The sequence below is a fragment of the Adiantum capillus-veneris genome, chromosome 17 (assembly GCF_014529385.1).
Source record: "Adiantum capillus-veneris isolate H3 chromosome 17, ASM1452938v2, whole genome shotgun sequence".
Taxonomy (NCBI): Eukaryota; Viridiplantae; Streptophyta; class Polypodiopsida; order Polypodiales; family Pteridaceae; genus Adiantum; species Adiantum capillus-veneris.
This window is the reverse complement of record NC_140947.1, coordinates 46,022,972-46,042,832: the sequence shown is the minus strand read 5'-3', so window position 1 is coordinate 46,042,832 and position 19,861 is coordinate 46,022,972. Positions and strand designations below refer to the sequence as shown.

Here is a 19,861-nt window from a genome sequence, read left to right as displayed (position 1 = left end):
TGTGTCCAAAGACACAAGAGGAGATAGCCTATATGTCTAAAGTTCCATATGCAGCAGCGGTAGGTTCTCTAATGGATGCTATGGTCTGGACAAGGCCAGATATTGCACATGCAGTGGGAGTTGTGAGTAGGTTCATGGACAACCCAGGTAAAGAGAATTGGCAAGCTGTGAAGTGGATATTTAGGTATCTAAAAGGTGACAAAGATACTCAAAGGAGCACTAATAGTTATGTCTTCACGGTTGGAGGCACAACAGTAAGTTGGGCTTCAAAGCTATAGAAAGTGATCTCACTTTCTACCACGGAAGTAGAGTATGTCGCAATGACGGAGGCAAGCAAAGAAATTTTGTGGCTTCACAGATTCTTAGAAGAGCTTGGATTCAAACAAGACAATTGTGTCTTGTATAGTGATAGCCAAAGCGCTATCCATCTTGCAAAGAACTCAGCCTTTCATTCAAGGACAAAGCACGTTGAGGTGATATATCACTTCATACGCACATGCCTGTCATTAGACATTTGGCGTAGCCCTTCAAATCTTGTCCCACTGGTGTAAGTTTGGGATGAAGCTAGCAAGAATGGGGTCGATGATTGTGTGGGCCAAATGTACTAGATGTACCACATTTACAAAAAAATATTGAATGAATTCACAACAACTTGCTTGCAAGTGTCGTATCTATCAAAGACAGCTGGCACACGGTTCGTACCATCAAGGTCGTGATTTTAAGGCCCATGGTACTCGAGACAGGCCATCATTTATCGCCCAATTGAATGTACTTAGGGGACCCCACACACAAGGGGGGGCAATTGTTTTGAGTTACCCACTCCCCCTTCCACTTATAACTTCACAGTTGGATAAACAAAACTTAACCCTCACCTCTTGTGTGCACGTCTAAGCATAGGTCATGTCCATCAAATCACTGGAAATGTGATGATTACGTCCCTAGTGTGTGGGGGGAACCTTACTACTTTTTGCTTCAAGCACCTGACTCCCAATGGCAACCGCATGCATCAAGGTCGTGATTTCAAAGCCCATGGTACTCAAGATAGGCAAGCATTTATCGCCCAGCCGAATGTACTTACCTACTGCTTTTTGCTTCAAGCATCTAAATCCAAATGGCAACCGCACGCTTTCAACCATCGAAGCCGTGGAGGTTTGCCCATGGGAGAGGGTGGAGAATGCAGGTACTGTGAATTAGGGAACCCAATATTAGGGGAGGTGAAGGTCATTTCAATGTTTGAACTCGCGCAGGATTGGGGCCCACCAACTAAGCTCCCGCCCAAAAATGTGCCTACATCTCCTTTCATCTAACGGCGAGCATCGTTGGGGTGCTGGGCTATGTCAATGAAGTCGAAGGATCCATCTCTGGTCACTTGGGAGGACTTAGAGGAAGGCATCCTGGAGCGGATCCTAGCTCTCCTTTCTATTCGCTCGCTTTCACCATCCCTGCTGGTCTGCAAGCAATGGCTCTTCATCATCACCCGCTCTGATCCGTCCTTTGCATGCCTTCATGCCCGCCTTCACAGTAAGCGTACCTGCTTTCTTCTCTACGATTTTTCTATGCTTATGTATGACACAAGGGCAAAGCAGTCTGCATTCTTCCGCTGCCTTCACTCTGCGGACTTTCGGAGCAAAGTGGGCCTGATCTTCGGTGGGAGGGTGACCAACTAATTCTCGCCACAGATGGTCTTTTTTGGTGTTCTCCATGTCCCGTGACTGCAAGAACTTTACAATGACCAACTTTGTCACAAAGAAGACTGCAAGAACTTTACAATGACCAACTTTGTCACAAAGAAGAACGAGCTCCTCCAGTCTCCAAATCCTGCCTTCCTTCGGCCGGCGAATTCATGCACTTGGCATGGCGTATCTCTGGCGGAGCATGTCATATCAGATTCTTCTCTGTGGGCAAGCCGATACCCCAGGTCTGAAGAAGAGAACAGTAGATGCACCCTTGGTAACCACCTTATACAATTCCCTTACTGGCCTCTGGACAGTCGCAGCCTCAGTTCTGAGCCCTGAAGATTTTGACTTCTCAAGCAATCCGCTTCAATGGAGACATTGCGTTTACATGAGCGATGGACGCTTCTACTGCTTTCTGGGTAGAACCATGATTTCTTTGATACAGTTTCCTTAACGTGGCGCGCACAAGCTTTATTCTCTTACCACGTATGGTGATGAGAAGCCGGTACATCTGCCCTCCAACCTTACATATCTTTTTTGCCTGTGGGAGAACAAAGGAGAGCTCCTGCAGGTGGCCGGCAATATGAGAAACAGAGAATTCAAAGATACCACAACAATCTGGCGCTTAGCTTCTAGTGTTGTCGTCGATGAAAGTGCTACTTTTGAGTGGGAACAGCTTTATCATGTTTTGCCAGGTGAATGTAATGATCTCGCTATTTCACAACCTCATCTCTTTGCTTGGAAGTTCCCAGAGACTACGTTTGCTTCATGCGCCTGCATGCTGATGATTCTAGCGTGGGTTGTTCTGAGTCTTGCATCTGTGATCTTGCACGGAAGTATTGCAAAGTGGTAGCCAAGGTCGAAGCTGCAATACAACCCTGCCCCTATACTTCTCCTTGATGGTTGCAAGTTCTTGCAACAACTGCCTTTTGTTATAAAGCTCCTCCAGCACATAAAATATGTTACTATTGCAGGTTCTTATTTTGTAGCATAGCTCTTAGGCTATCATACTCATACATATACTGCCTACCTGGTCATAAATTATGAGTATGGCCCCAACTGTAAGTGATGAGAAAGGCCAATGATAATCATGTAGCTTTAAGCTAAACCAAAATAGAAGATATATACATACGATAAATGCTGTCTATGGGGATCATGTGGTCTTCATCTATTCTTTCAAGTGATCTGACTATGGCGAGCATATTTTCTGTCAATATTGATTATTTTTCTTCACCTGTTTTTTCATAAAAAGCTGTGCATGGATGTGCTACAAGATGCAGGAGATCATGATAGCAGTATTTTCAAGACCATCAATTCGAAGGTCACATGGCAGAGAAGGATGGAAACCCATCTTAGAAAACTTGAAAAGCTTTAAACAAGGTAAATATGGTTGGTTTTTTTAATCAATTACTTGTGTAATCGGGCAAATAAACTTTGATAAAGGGATCGAGTAGCATTGTAGACGCTTTCGTGTGCTGGATATGTAAGTCCGAGTTAACTCCCATGGTTTTCAGCTGCATTTTTTGGTGGGCAGATTTAGATGCCTTAAAATCTAGCTAGGGATGATCTTTTGGACACTGGTCTTCTTGAGGCTCCAAAATTGGTACAATGCATGGATAAGTAGACCGGCTGTTGGCGGGAGAAATTGGCAATTAAAAGAAGGGCCCTTCTTTCTGATTTCTGGTACAGAAGTAGGTACAATGTGTACAAGTTTTATGCTCCTGAGTCCTGATACACGTCTGCATTAATCATAGCCTTTTGTGATCTGACAGAAGTGGCTTGACATCATTTTCAGTTCAACTTGCGTTTTTTAATGGGCATTTTATACAGATTCGTAATTAGTCACGGGTTTTCAAACTAGTGATTATTCAATCTTTGAGCTGGCAATGTCATTAGGAAATTTTGGAGGTCATTTGGAGGGCCATATGAAGAGAGAAAAATAGAGCGCGTCCAATGAGCATGAAGGCTACGTTACGTAGAAAAGTACCTGGAAAAACTCAAAAAATAGGAAAATAGCATAAAACTTTCACGAAACTAGGATTGTAGCATAGTAATTTCCTCACTTTTACCGAGCTTTTAGGTGCTTGCGTGTGGTCCCACTTCTGATATTCTCTCATGGTCATTAACGTACTGGAGGGTGACCATTAAGCCCGCACAAGATATTGGAATTTCGAAACACTTTCCCTCCATTAGAATGCTTTCAAAGTGAATCTCCCTCCACTAAAGCTTTTCTCTGAGAGTTATGGCATCCACGTCTTCTCGCCCAAGAGCCTCAAGGTGTTTACTGTCTCTCACACCAACAAAAAACAACGGCACTTTGCCTAGAAGGCCAAGTAGTAGCATATCCTCAATTACAATACCAGCTTCAATAAGTGCAGACAACCAATGGGTTGGACAAAGGATAAACAAAGGTTCATGGGTCCTCATTCAACCAAGAAGACCCAAGAGGTTTAGTGGTATCAACGTTTACCGCTCAGCATGGAAAGCCAGGGTGTTGGATTTCAAAGTTGAGATCGGCAAAAGATCTGTAAAGGAAGTTCTTGTTCAGCATGTGTTTACCCATCCAGAGGTGATAGCAAACGGTGGAAATGTATCAAATATACATCAACCACGTTGCAATTGTAAGTACTCTTGACATGTGAACTTACTGATACTCTCATTATAACTTTTCTTATATATTTTGCAATGTTTCTCCCGCTTGTTATGAGTAATGTCTCTACTCTTCACAACTCAATTACATTAGATTTGTCATTTGTACTTATTGATACTCTTAGTTTAACTCTTCTTTTATATATTGCAGATGTTTATCCCTCTTCTTATGAGCAATGGGAGCCTGTGGAGTGCATAATAGGCCTCTTCCATGTTGTACATGCCCATATTGGTTCTCTACAGTATTCAGAGAGGAGCACCAAAAGATTGGCTGATGAGGGAATCTTTTTTTATGACCACTTTTACCAACTCAGCTCAGGCAATAAGAATGGCATGTTGGTGAAACTACCTCTACCGACTGATTGGAACACTGTGGACTGGCCAGTTCCCGAGGAAACAATGGTGGAGGCAATGCGAAGTAAGCTCTACAAGGATATACAAAGGTCTCTGCGTAGCTCTGTTCCTACCAAACTGGTTCGAATTGCAAACTTTTGTCCTGTTGCACTCTTCATAGAGCTGTTTCATAGCTACAACATCAGAGCTACAAAAACTATGTTCATGTGCAAGTCATTTCAGCAGTCATCCTGTGACAAACTTCTTGACAAAGGATGGTATGCAAAGGAAGAGATTGGTTTACGGTGCGAGGTCGCGCTTGATACTCTAGTTGTCAAGTACATGATTGCAAGCCAATCACTATTACTCTCATTTTGGTATATGCGATCACAAATGCTAAACGGTAAGTACATTCCTATGGACCAAGTTTCTGCAGGTTTGGAAGATAATCCTACTGTGGATGTGGAAGTGATTGATAAAGAGAATGGCCTACTATTGGTGGTTACAATAAGGGAGCTATGCAGTCTTCAGCATTTGCGAAATGACATCATTGAAGAGTCAATGGACAAGGAACTATCAGATTTTTCCTTTTTCTTAGCTGGCCGTAAGGTGATGCGGCGAAGAGAAAAAGATATTTTGTGCAAAGAGTTGGATGGTCGGGTTGAAGTAGTGTCAATGTAACAGATATTCTTGTAAACCCAAGTGTATACAAATGACTTTCAAGACATGAAGTTTATTGATCTCATTTTTCAATTGTGCCCTGTGAAAAAGTGTGCTTGAAATACATTTGTTTACCACGTCAAATCTCTCTCTCTCTCTCTCTCTCTCTCTCTCTCTCTCTCTCTCTCTCTCTCTCTGTCTATATATTAGAAAAACACAGATAGAAGAATCATCTTAATTCATTAGAAAGTACAAACTCGTCCGTGAACAATGGACTGAGATACAATTTCTGTAAGTATGGAATCAGAATATCTTCTAGGTAAAAATCGAAGGAATGCCCCTCGAAAGAAGGTGGTGAGATGGTTGTTCCCGGCGGATTTAGTTCTCCCTTTTCGGGAGTATCGTCAATTAGTAGTGTATTAGTTGCATCAAAGGGTACACCGATTTGGCTAAACGGTTTGTACAAAAGAGGTAATCCTGGTTTTTTAGGGTGGTAGTGGCCCTCAACAGTAACGCATTTTCTTTGATCATACAAAAAGGCAAAATCTGACGTGTGAGCTTGGCATACACTGCAAACTATTGCAACTAGTGGCGATAAGTTTTGCCTTTGCATTGAAGACCATATGCCAACTCTGAAGCGCGGAAGAAGAAACTCAATAAACTCCTTGGTTCCTGGACGAACCACGACTCGACAAGTTCCCATCCGAAACGTTTGCAAATCATCAAAGGGTCCTCTGTCACCGAGAGGCACCCGCATCAGCAGCAATCCATTGACGTCCAAGATAATCAACCTCTGTAAAAGTTGACAAGTACATATAAGTAGTTAGAAGCTGAACATATTTTGCCATACTTGAATAGACATTACCGGAACAACCGTATCTACAGGTAGCAAGGGTCCATACTGGGTCTCTGTAGTGTTCATGTCATTGTTGCTCTCCTCCGCTTTATCTTCATAGTCATCATTCAAAGCTTCATCAGGGGTCTCCCCCATGGCCCTTTCTGCCTGATTCAAGGTTGATCGGCTTGCCTCATACATCCTTTCCTGATCCATATCATTTTGCTCGTCCCGAGGCCTGCTTTCCTCATCCATATCCTTTTGCTCATCTATAGGCCTGCTTTCCTCATCTTCGGTTTCAGCCATAGGCTCTTTTGGCTGTTCCACAGGCTGACTTGCCTCTTTTATTGTCTCCTCCGGTTGAACCTTAGCTGCTTCCATATGCTCATTTGTCCTTTCCTCATCCTCGACTCTTTGATCTTCTGCTGATATGACACCCTCGGCCCGATGCGATTCCACTGTATCGGATGTAGGGGTTTGTCGTGGTGGCACGTCATGTTTTGTAAGATCAATAGTGCGCTCATCCAAGCCGCTATCTTCAAGCTCTCTAGGGCTAGACATAGTAAGCAGGTGTTGTATTAAACTTACCCGGTATCTTTGCAAATAATCATATGTGTAGTTTTTTAAAGCACTCTGCAAAATTGAAAGACCACATGATGAGAATTCTTTTATAGACTAAACCAAAACTAACTGAATGCATTGCAAAATGGGTACCTTAGTCATGAAAGGTTTTAATGCAAAGTAGCTTTGCAGGACATATTCTGCATGGAGAAGACATCTCCAGCCGCAAGAATTGCCATCGGTTTGATTTGGGACAGGTACTTCTTTGATTGTGGCCTTGTATAGTTCATACCTTCCACATAGCTTGCCATAGGCAAGCAACAACCTCTTTATACAACTGCATTAGGCAATGTCAAGATGTTAGCATGAGGCTTCAAATTTACATGGATATCTATAATAAACACTTTCTGACACAAAACACTTACAGCCTAATTTCAGGGTGGGTTCCTTTTATTGAATTGAACACCCACACTGCTGGTTGGTCAACATCAAGGCATATGAGACTCCAGTGATGGTTGTTCTCATATGGGAAGATGATCACAGTAACTTCCAGCATAGCACAGTGGCGGAACCAGCTCTCAAATGTCCCAGATGGACTATTCTTTTGTCTAATAATTACAGACATTTGTGGATCAAGGAGAAACACCTCTGTGTGAGTGTGCAGTGGGAGTTGACTTTTGATCAGGCTGCAGAGACTCTACCTGAGTTAGCAAACCTATTATCTGAGTTTTCAAAGCTAGCAAGATAGTAACACTTACTTAAGACAAGCATAGATAATTGTGTCTGAAATCTGAGCATCTGGATTCTGCAATAAATCAATGTCCACCTTTTCCAAAGCTAGGCTTCTGGTTCCATCTACAAATGGTATCTCTGCAAGCAAACCATTCTTCATTGAAAGCAGAGTTTCTTGATTCATTGCCTCTATAGACAGGGTCACATTGCACTCTGTTTGTTTCTGGGACACCTCTGCTACTTTTGCTTTCTCCTGAAGCTCTGCTTCCCTCATTTCCTCTGTTTGGCGAGCAATAGTCTCTGCCTTTGCCCTTGTATTCACATCATGTGTGACATCTACAACTGTGAGCTGAGGCACTAGCTCCGGGGGGTATAACAAAATTTCTCTCATTTTCTTGTCCTTGCACACATTGGGGACCAGCAGTTTGTCATACCTCCACCTTATTCTTTTCAATGTCTCACTATCTTTGTCCATTATAGTAACCCTGTGGGCATGGGCTGCAACAATGGTCATGTCACTGAAGTACTCCAGTAGAAAGTCCTCAGCTGCTTCCTGTAGAGCCATCAATGCCACCACCTTCCACCTTTTGGTGCCCCAGGTAGCTTCATCACATATGGACCTCACCATCCTCTGGAAGGGCAGTTTTGGTATGCATAAATCTACACATTTTTGTGCCTTTCTGATTTCTCTGAAAAGTCCCATGCAGGTTTGGAGCTTCTTCATCCTTGGCCCTTTCAGAATTTTATTTGGTTTTCCAAGTCTTTTCTTTGGGGTTGCTGATCTACCACTTGCTTTCGATGCTAATCCTGGACCCTTGCCTGCCTTTCTTGCAGTGGCTTTTGTTCTAGCCATCTTACTGTACACCAAAAGAAGAGTCTCAATCCCCTTCTCTCTTTCTATGAATCTCTCTCTCCCTCTCTCTCTCTCTCTCTCTCTCTCTGTCTCTCTCTCTCTCTCTCTCTCTCTCTCTCTGACTCTCTGTGACTCTCTCTCTCTCTCTCTCTCTCTCTCTCTCTCTCTCTCTCTCTCTCTCTCTCTAGCTTAGCATATATAACTAGAGAGAGAGAGAGAGAGAGAGAGAATCCACATTACTAAAGGCGCGCACAAACCACTGTTTAACCTCAACAAACACGTCCGCGCGCCGTTAGTATAGGTTAAAATAACACACCGATTCTCTCTCTCTCTCTCTCTCTCTCTCTCTCTCTCTCTCTCTCTCTCTCTCTGCTCAATGGACTGTACTAACGGCGCGCATAGACACATGAACTACGGGTATGACTCTCTACACGCGCCGTTGGTATAGAGAGAGAGAGGGAGAGAGAGAGAGAGGGAGACAGAGAGAGAGAGAGAGGGAGAGAGATTGTGTGTGTGTGTGTGTGTGTGGGTGTGTGTGTGTGTGTGTATTTTTAAGATGTGTGTCTGTGTGTAAGTGTGTGTGTTTGTGAGTGTGGGTGTGTGTGTGTGTGTGTGTGTGTGTGTGTGTGTGTGTGGGTGTGTATATGTGTGTTTGTGTGTGTGTGTGGGTGTGTATATGTGTGTGTGTGTTTGTGTGTGGGTGACAGAAACAGAGATAGAGAGATTTAGGCAAAGCCAGAGGGAGAAGCAGACCTTCTTTATCTCGCTGCGTGGGGTTGCTGTCGGAGACGCAGGCTTTGCTCTTGCACACTCTCTATCTCACTCTCTCACTCACTCACTCTCTTTCACAAGGTGTAGTTTTTCTCTCTCTTCACCGCTTTATATGGCGTACAAAAAGTATACGGAAATAATTATGACCACACGTGCGACCGCATGCAAATATATTTTAATTGATTGTGACACGTGGGGCGCCGCCGTGTGTATCCGTTAAAGGTGTGATTTTGAGAGAGAGAAAGAGAGAGAACAATAGAGAGAGAGAGAGAGAGAGAGAGAGAGAGAGAGAGAGAGAGAGAGAGAGAGAGAGAGAGAGTCTTAGAGAGACAGAGAGAGAGAGAGAGAGAGAGAGAGAGCAGATTGTCACAAAGAGAGAGAGAGAGAGAGAGTGAGAGTCTCAGAGAGAGAGAAAGCGTGATCAGCTTGTCACAGAGAAAGGGAGAGGGAGAGACACAGATTGAGAGAGATAGAGAAAGAGGGAGTCCTTACTCTCAGAGGGAGAGAGAGAGAGAGAGAGGGAGGGAGAAAGACAGACTCCGCTTGACACAGAGAAAAGCAATGGAGGAGACACCTCCCTTTGAGTTCCTGCAAACCCCACCAAAAAAAGGTGATCTCTCACTCTTTCTCTCTGTATATCTAGCAGTTGGTGTGTGTGTGTGTGTATGTGTGTGTGTGTGTGTGTTCTTCAACACACACACACCTCAATACCCATAGTTCCATAGACAAATACACAGACACATCCTCTCTCTCTCTCTCTCTCTCTCTCTCTCTCTCTCTCTCTCTCTCTCTCTCTCTCTCTCTTTGCATTTGTCCATTGGACTAAAGGCGCGCGAGGAAGGGAAAGTTCCTTTGGCTACTCTCTCCGCGCGCCGTTAGTAATGCTATTTCTCTGGCAGTTGTACTTAAGGCGCGCGGAGAGGTTTGCACAAGGCACATTTCCTTCCTCGCGCGCCTTTAGTCCTATAGACAAATGCAAAGTGAGAGAGAGAGAGAGAGAGAGAGAGAGAGAGAGAGAGAGAGAGAGAGAGAGAGAGAGAGAGAGAGACTAGGTGTGTTTCTGTTTTGGTGAGAGACAGATATATTTATTTATTTATTTATTTATATTTATAGATATATTAATATCTATAAGGGGAGAAAGAGAGAGATCATGATGGTTTGGTTTTGGCAGAATTGTCATGTTTGCTCATGGTTTTGACTTGTTATGTTTCTTGATGATTAGGATTAAGGTCCAGTAGGCAGAAGAGGCTGAAACCAGATCCAGGGCTTGTGCCAGGATTTCAAACCTTGCAGGCTCAGTTGCTTAATGTATCTGCCAAAAGAACTGTTGACTTTTGTCAGGACATATCTGAGGAAAAGTTTCTTGGTGAAGACCAATCAGAGAGGTCACCAGGGCAAGAAGATTCCTCACCCGACAAGGGTGTGGTGCCCTGTAAGGTACATCTCAAGAAAAATACCAGAAAGAGAAATATAGACTTCTCCGATGATGCAGATGTGCTAGAAAGTACAAAATGTAAAGAAAAGGAGGATGTAACTTCTCTGGAAGACCCAGCTGCAACTGATGAGAGGCTGTTTGATTTTGCAGCATCTTGTGGTGCTGGGGACAAGTATGATCTAATTCATTCTATGTTTAATCCAAAGTTTGACATTGAAGACCTATTAGCTCAGCACAGTAATTTCTTGCAGTCCTACAGAGATAAGTTTGAGGTGATGGTGCAGGTAGGAAGGGTTGTTCTGCCTACTATGACTCTTGTGCATTTAAATGACTGTGGTGGAAAGGGACAGGGAGTGAAGAAGTATAGGGAATTACCACCCTCTTGCCGACATTCAGTCTGCCCTTTGCACCAAAAAGAATGCAAACTCATTCAGGAAGCCTTTGGCTTTATGATTTACCTCAACAGCCTGTTTGGATTCCTCATGCAGAATCCTGATGAGGTGTTAGAGGAGCAGGATGCAGCACCAGAAGAGGAATGCGAGGAGACAACTCATATGCAAGAAGTCGAGGAGGTTGAAGACACAGTAGACCTTGAGGTTGAGGCAATTGAAGTACAAAGAAGTAAGATGCTCTCCGTGAAAACCACAGAAATCAAACTTCCATTGGATGTCAGTAACTTCACTGAGAAGCATGCTCAGATGATGTTGCCAGCTGTGCCTGAGTTCAGGATTGGAGACAGGACCTATATCTTCTTACATGATGTGCAAAGTGTGTTTTATTTAAGGGAGGATTTCTCCCTGGCTATTATTTCCAGAGTCCAAGAGGAGAGGAGTGGATTTGTTTCAGAGGATAGTAGTGATGATGAGGCAATGGAAACATCCAGCAATCCAATGGAATGCCTTCGAAGATGCTTTGAGAAAGCTGAAAAATACAAGGAGACACTACCTGATGAAGCCACCTTCCAAGCAATAAGACAAAGCCTAAGACCATCGAAAAGTAACAAAGAAGTGGAGGATTGGTTTAACCATTCAGGTCAGGGGTCAACTACATCTGTAGACCTGTGGCAAGAAAACCTCTTTCTGCAGGATGAGAGCTTCATGGTATCTCTCTCTCTCTCTCTCTCTCTCTCTCTCTCTCTCTCTCTCTCTCTCTCTGTTTGTGTCATTTCTGACATTGTATGTGCAGTCTTGGATTGCTGACAAGGATGTTGGAATTAGGGTTGCAGAGAAACACACACAGCTTGGAGAAGACGAAGGAAGCTCAAGGTACACAATAGAGAGTGTATTACTTAGTGTGCAATGGAAAGATAGATAGCCCTAGAGTGATGGGCGTATATAGAATGCACGGGGGAAAAAACCTCCTAAAGAGGGAAAAAATGCCCCGGCGGTCCTAGTGTGTTCACACACATCACTACCACATGTATATGGTAACAAATCCCCCCTGGAGTGATGCGGTGAACGAGAGCTGGCACATGAGTAAAGGGAAGTGCCATGCCCTGAGGACAGGATCAGTCCACAAAGGGGAGTAAGCCCAAAGCTTTGCGGAAAGCTTCAAGCTTCTCACGAGACAATGCCTTTGTGAAAAGATCTGCAAGGTTGTCCTGTGTTGGCACATAAGCCAAGCTGATCTCTCCTGCTGAGAGCCTCTCCCTGACATAGTGGTAATGCACCTCAATGTGCTTTGTGCGAGCATGAAAAACTGGGTTCCTCGCAACTGCCAATGCGCTCTGACTGTCAGTGTAGATAGTGTTGGCAGTGTCCTGTCCAACACCCAAGTCAGCCATAAGGCGTCTGAGCCATACACACTCAACCGTAGCTGTGAAGACTGCCCTGTACTCAGCCTCACAACTCGAAGTGGCCACAGTAGGTTGCTTCTTGCTCAACCATGATATACATGAACTGCCAAGCATGAAACAAAAACCACTTGTGGACACTCGCGTGTCAAAACAACCAGCCCAATCTGAGTCCGAAAAAGCATGTAAGTCTGGCGGCAATGATCCCCCCTTGGGATAAAACAAGCCAAGATGTAAAGTGCCACTAAGGTAGCGGAAAATCCTCTTGACAGCCTGCCAATGCTTAGACCCTGGGCTATGCATAAATCTGCTGACCTGCGAGACTGCAAACTGAATATCTGGCCTCGTGTTGCATACATAAATGAGGCAGCCAACAGCAGTTTGGTAAAGAGTGACATCAGCAGGATCGCCAGCATCATGTAGACTCAACTTCAAACCTGTTTCCATGGGAGTGGCAATAGGTTTGCAATCCTCAAGTCCAAACTTACATAGCAATGTCTCTATGTAACTTTTCTGACACAAGGCAATACCACCATCACACTGCTTAAACTGTATACCCAAGTAATGATGCAACAGCCCCAAATCTTTCATCTTGAAAGTAGCATTCAAATCAGCCTTAAATTCAGCAATATGTCTCTCATTTGGTCCAGTGATCAGCAAATCATCAACATAAAGAACCACAATGAGAAATACATCATCCTCACGCTTTACATACAATGTGCTTTCTGTTGGACTGTTACGAAAGCCTCGTTTAACCAAATGAGTGTCAGCTTTCTCATACCAAGCACGAGGAGATTGCTTCAACCCATACAAAGCCTTCTTACATTTGCACACTTTGTCCTCTTGTCCTTTTATGACAAAACCGCGAGGCTGCGTTACATAAACTTCCTCAAATATGTCACCATTCAAGAAAGCAGTAACAATGTCTGATTGATGTACATCCCAACCAAAATGAGCTGCCAATGCACATAGAAAACGCACAGTAGTCATACGACAAGTGGGAGCAAAAGTCTCTTCATAATCTATGCCTTTTTGTTGTGCATAACCCTTTGCAACAAGTCGAGCCTTATGGCGATCGATCTCACCATCCGGCTTGCGTTTCAACTTGTAAACCCACTTCGTACCAATGGCCTTTTTGCCAGGAGGCAAATCACATAAAGTCCATGTATCATTTTCTATAAGTGCATCATATTCTGATTTCATGGCAGCAATCCAATTTTCTGAATTCTGTGCTTCATCAAAAGACAGAGGCTCCTCAACATCATGTAAACTAGACACAGCCAAAGCATAACAATCTGATGCATAAGATGCATGGCGAGAGCCTGAACGAGTACGACTAGATAAAGGTGCATCCAATTTACTGTCACGCAAAGTGTGCACCAGCCATTTTGGCATACCTCTAGCCTGCTCATTTTCAGCCCTTTCCTCATCAAGTACATCATGTACATCTGCATCAGTAATAGGCTGTTCTAAAACATTTTCAGAAACCCCCATAGGCTATACATTTGCCTCATTGGAACTTACATTCGTATTTCCACCACTGAAAAGAGGCAACAAAGTGTCATAAATGTCCTGTGAGCTTACATTACTGTCTCTAGTACATGACAGCAAGGGTTGAACAGAATCTTCCACAAACACTACATCCCGTGAAACCAAAATACGTTTTGTTTGCGGATGATACAACCTGTAACCTTTGCTTTCAGCACTATAACCAACAAAAATACATTTGACAGCCTTATCATCCAATTTTCTGCGCTGCACTTGTGGCACCAAAGCATATGCCAAACAGCCAAAAACACGCATGTGCTCAATAGAAGGTTTTCTATCATGCCATGCTTCATATGGAGTAATAGACTGCAAAGCTTTCGTAGGACACCTGTTAAGTACATAAGTGGCACACATGATGGCCTCAAGCCAAAAAGAATGCGGCAAAGCTTGACTTTTGACCATACATCGTGCCATTTCCGTTAGTGACCTGTTTTTCCTCTCAGCAACACCATTTTGCTGAGGTGTATAAGGCACTGTACATTGGTGTTTTATCCCACGACTAGCCAGAAATGCATTAAATTCATGAGACATATACTCCCCCCCTCGATCGGAACGGAGGGTGCCCATAGTACATTTTGAGACATTTTCAGCCATAGCCAAAAATTGTTTGAAGCACATAAAAACTTCGGACTTCGCTTTAAGCGGAAATACCCACGCATGCCTGGAGTAATCATCAATGAAAGTCACGAAGTACAGGTAATTGCCCAAGGACGGAGTTTGCATGGGCCCACAAACGTCACTATGCACAAGCTGCAACCTGCATGTGGCCCTAACTGAACCATCCTTTGGAAACTTAGAACGCTGCATTTTACCCAGAATACAGCCTTCACAAACATGTTTGATAGGTGCTTCAAGAGGCGGCAAAGAAGCAACCATATCAGATTTCTGCAAACGCAGCAAACTGGCAAAATTCAGATGACCAAAACGTGCATGCCAAAGTTTTGCGTCTGAAATAGCCCTTGAATCTGCAACAGCATTTGCAAAATTTTGTCCACACTTGTCATACAAAGTGAGCTTATACAGCCCACGGCACAAAAGCCCAGATGCAACAATTTCATCACCAAAACTGAGATCATGAACTGTACATCTGTCATCCACAAATTTGACTACAAGTCCAAGTCTAGCAAGTGCGGATACAGACAATAGATTCTTCTTGATCCCAGGTACATAAAGTGCATCAACAAGTGTGAAGGAACTGCCATTAGCAGCAGTGAGCACAGTCTTTCCAACTCCCTGAACTGGATAAGAGGCGTTGTTGGCACAAGTGACTGAATTCCCATGAGGGACAGACTCGAGAGAGGTAAACAATTCACGATGTGAGGTAATGTGCTTTGTAGCACCACTGTCGAAATACCACACATGTGAATCTGCAGCAACTGACAAGCATGCATCATGGACAGCAGGATTGTAAGTGCACTCTGCGCTAAAAGCCCATTCTGCATCAACATCAGCATCACAATCTCCTTTCACAGAAGACTCAACAATGGCTGCATTTGTAGTGGAACCAGCATTTGCAGTGGAACCACCCTCTTTCTTCTTAGCCTCTTTGGCCTTCAACTTAGGACACGACTTGATCAAGTGATCATTGGCTTTACAATAATGGCAGCGCATTTTCTTTTTGCCCTTATCACCAGAATTGCCAGACGAAGTGCTGCCAACAGAAGCATTAGGAACAGAAATTTTGCCACTCGCAGCAGAACCATAAGAAGTGGCTGCATTACTGTTACCACCCTTTCTTTGAGAAGCAATAAAAGCCTGTTCAACTGCACGCTGCCTAGTCCTGTTTTTTCTAGAAAGTGACTCTTGCAACAGCAATGTGCATAATGCATCAAACTTGACAACTTCAGGATTTCCTTGGGTCATCAGTCTCCAAGTACTAGCAAAAGTCTGGTAGGAATCTGGTAAGGCATCAAGAACAGTCTGCACAAGGGAACTGTCAGAAATGACTTCACCTGCAGAAATGAGTTGCTCATTGATATCCTTGACACTAGCAAGGAAAGTGTCCATATCATCTTCCTCATGCATAATCTTCGACTCTAGCTCTTTACGCAGCAAAGCAATTTTAGCCTCATTGCGGCTTGCATAAAGACCTGCTAGAATATCCCAAGCCTGTTTTGCAGATTTTGCTGAACGGATGTGAGGAATAATGGTGCGCTTCACAGACAACGCAATCAATGCATGAGCCTGCGCATCCTTAACATCCCAACGAGCTTGTTCTGCTGTAGGCAAAACAACTCTAACAGCTGCAATCCTTGCAGCAAGACCTGCAACATCCTCAATATCGCCTACATCTTCAGAACCAGGACGTACATCAATGCCCTGCACAATGTTCCAGACACCTTTTGACACAAGAACGTGTTGCATCATATAAGCCCACATAGGGTAGTTGTCCCCATCCAACCTGTCCTCAGCAGCAAACATCTTGAACACATCTGTGTTGTTGTTGTCAGCCATGGTAAATGCTGCACCTGATGTGAAAACTGCCCGAAAATAGGAGAAATGGAGCGGGAACAACTTGTGCTATATAGCACAAACCGTAGAAGACTATAAGGCACCTGTTATGCAGAAAACGGCACTGACAGAAAATCTGCACAAAATGACGAAATAGCCTGTGCAGTACTGCCCGTAGTGGAAATGGGCCGAAATGAGCCCAAATCAAAATTCGAGCTCTCCCAAAATATTTGTCGACCTGCGAACGCTCGCCAAAGCTCACTGAAATCGGAGAAAGTGAGTAGGCGTGTGCTGGAGCAGCTGGCGACTAAGCCCGGGAGGACGTGACCTGCTCTGATACCAATTGTTGGAATTAGGGTTGCAGAGAAACACACACAGCTTGGAGAAGACGAAGGAAGCTCAAGGTACACAATAGAGAGTGTATTACTTAGTGTGCAATGGAAAGATAGATAGCCCTAGAGTGATGGGCGTATATAGAATGCACGGGGGAAAAAACCTCCTAAAGAGGGAAAAAATGCCCCGGCGGTCCTAGTGTGTTCACACACATCACTACCACATGTATATGGTAACAAAGGATGACTTCCTTCGGCGCCGGACAAGAGAGTATCGAGGAAGGGATGCGGCCCTAGCACAGTACCTTTCAAAGCTCTGCGAGTCACCGATAGTAGTTTTTCACAATTCCATGTCACAAGAGGGTTCAATAGCAACTTACACATTCAAGACACTATCACGCTTCTTGGGTGGACCGGTGCTGCCCAAAAGTGCAGATAAAGTCATTCTTGTTGACAAAGTGTTTGCTAGAGATTGTTTTGGTTACTGCCCAGGCTATACAGGTGGTCGGGCAGCGTATTACTACACGTACACAGCAATGGCACTAGCTCTTGGAAGACAAAACCCAGATGAACTTTTAGAGTATGGCAAACATCTCATGATTCGTTACAAGGGTGACGTGCCAAAAAACAAAATTGAACCTGCAAAATTTTGATACACTTCAAGTAGCAATTGTATAAGATCATGTATTACATAAATTTTTTACAATGCCATCCACTCAGAGTATCTTTCTCCACTTGTGATTCACATACACCATTGTCTCTCTCCACCTTCGTTGACTTTCACGAGCTCCGGAGTTGTTGTATGCCATTGATCTTTTAGCTTTTTGTTGTTGTAAATGTCTGATTGCTTGTGCTGTTGCTGAATTTGCCAAGACTTCTTTTGCCTGCATTCGATGAATGATTCTACGATAGAACCATTCAAATAGTTCTCTCAAACTGTTAGCCTTGATTCGAGAGCCACCATGTCGTGTGTGCCTGAAATAAGCATTTCTCGCCATGTAATGAGACTTTTCCATCCCTTGGGTATTCCATATTGCCGGGTTCCCATACTTCTGTATAAAATATGGCAAATGATTGAAGATGATGTGCTGGATATGAAAACAGATTAGTTAGAATGTTTTACACTCACATATTTGCACATAAGAGAGAAAGAAAAACATGATAATACCATGTAGTGAGTAATCTGGGTGTCTGTCCATGCTGTCTTGAATGATTTTTTCAGAAGGTTGAGATTTTCCTTGAACTTGTTCATATCACCTTGTGACCAGTCATCTTTGTCGCACATCAAAAATAGGATGTCTATTGATCGCCAAACCTCAGCCTTCGCGTTACGAGTAGTTGGTTCGTGGTCTTTGACTGCAATATGTAGCTTTTTCCAGCTCTGATACTCTACCTTGCTAACATAAGATGTGTTATATATTTTTCCATGTTTTGTTAGCTTTGGATCTCTTGTACCTTGGGGCTTAGATAAAAACCTCCGTGCCTTCACCCCACCGATGGATGGTTTGCATGGGACATCCTTCTCAGCAGTTGATCTCTTTTCATCCCGCTGGATTTTCACATTGCCACCATGAAGCCCCATATCCGACAGTACCATTTCTAAGCACTGCAAGGCTACTTGTCGTTCTGCAGAGTTCTTAATCTTCCAAGCAAACCCGATGTATAAGTAGACCAATTTCTCTACAATTCTACAAAGGGCATGCATTGTACAAATGTGAACATTCACAAGTGGTATTTTCAAAACTGGTCGAAAAGCAGGATCCTCAATGTGACGTGTTGGAGCTTTTCTCCACCACTTTGGGTTCATGACCTTTGCAGGCTCCATGCAGAACAAACACGGTGACTTTGCCATTGCACCCATTCCACAATTATACATGCACTTTAATGTTTTAAGGTCACCTGCAAGATGCCACTGAACTTGAAAGTCTCCCCTTCCATCTAGACGTAGTACCTCTCCCTGGTTAGTCTGTCGATCAATCAGCTCCGGAATATTAGTTCGATGGAACACCCAATATAGAATCTCATGATCTTCTTTCTTTACCTGCAACACAAAATAAATGAGACTTAAGTAGATCTGAATATTTGAGCTTACTTGAGAATATCGCTTACCTCAAACGCACCAAGCCACCATATGTTAGATTCTGATTGAACACTAAAATATAAAGGATCATCACTGGGACACTTTGAGAGGGCTCTATTCATTAAAGTAATAGTAACACGCTCTAGCTTTTTCTCTTTAACAAGCTCACACTCATCCAGTTTTAACACAAAATGTAATAGTCCACGTGACTCTTCAAATGTGATGTTGTAAAACTCCACCATTCTCTTCTGTAGTATCCGCAGGTCCATAAAAATATTGTTGAACTCATCATATGCCACAGTGTTGGCTCCATGGCCACTGTAAGTTGCTTTAATATGAAAGGGCTGTCCAAGATAGTCTCCCTGTGCCTCGTTAAGCTGAAGCCTCTCTTTCCAAACACTTGAGGCTGATGGTAGAAGTTTGGATTTTATACCCTTCCTAACAAAGATGGATGAGACAGACTTTTGGATAGCCGAATATCCTCTTTTGCTTACACCAAGTGAATCAAGTGTTCCTTGTATCTCTTTTGCAGGCACTGAGTTCTCTGAAATAAAGCGGTCCACTACATTTCTTTGTAGAACTTTAAACTTCTTGTCATGTACTATATCTGCTGCCAGGCTTCTACTTATAAGTGGCTTCAATCTCTTTCCTATATTGGCTTTGGGGTCAATGTTTTCCTTGTCAGGATAGATTGAGTCTCTACATGAAGACAATGCATAAGTAAATAACAGAAAATTTGCTTCACTAACACTATTTAGGCACATGAAAACAATGCATAACAAGAAAAAACAAAGAGATTACTTAACTAAAACAATGTAGCCAACCAAGAAGCATCACCTTAATGCTCGGATTCTTTTCTTGAGACCTCCTGATGCAACCTGCAATGTTTCAAGATTGCGCAATTTCTTCTTTCGGATACGACCACCCAAGATGGTGTCCTTCATTTGACAACTTCGCACCTTTTCTTTCAGTTCTTGTACCTCTGTTTTATGTTGCAAAATGGTAACCTGATCTGTAGAATGTAAATGTGAAAGGCGAACAATCTCACATTGTTGAGATTGGAAAATGCTCTTGTAAGTTCCAGCTTCTCTTGTAAGTGATTTACAATAACCCAGAAGGCCGTTTTCTCCATCACCAGCAAAGGTCAATAAGC

The 19,861-nt window shown here is 43.4% G+C and overlaps 1 pseudogene; it reads left to right on the top strand.

Moving 5' to 3' along the window:
- The first annotated feature begins 1,334 nt into the window (after nucleotides 1–1,334).
- LOC147437161 (uncharacterized) lies at nucleotides 1,335–2,714 on the top strand (annotated as a pseudogene).
- Nucleotides 2,715–19,861: the final 17,147 nt, after the last annotated feature.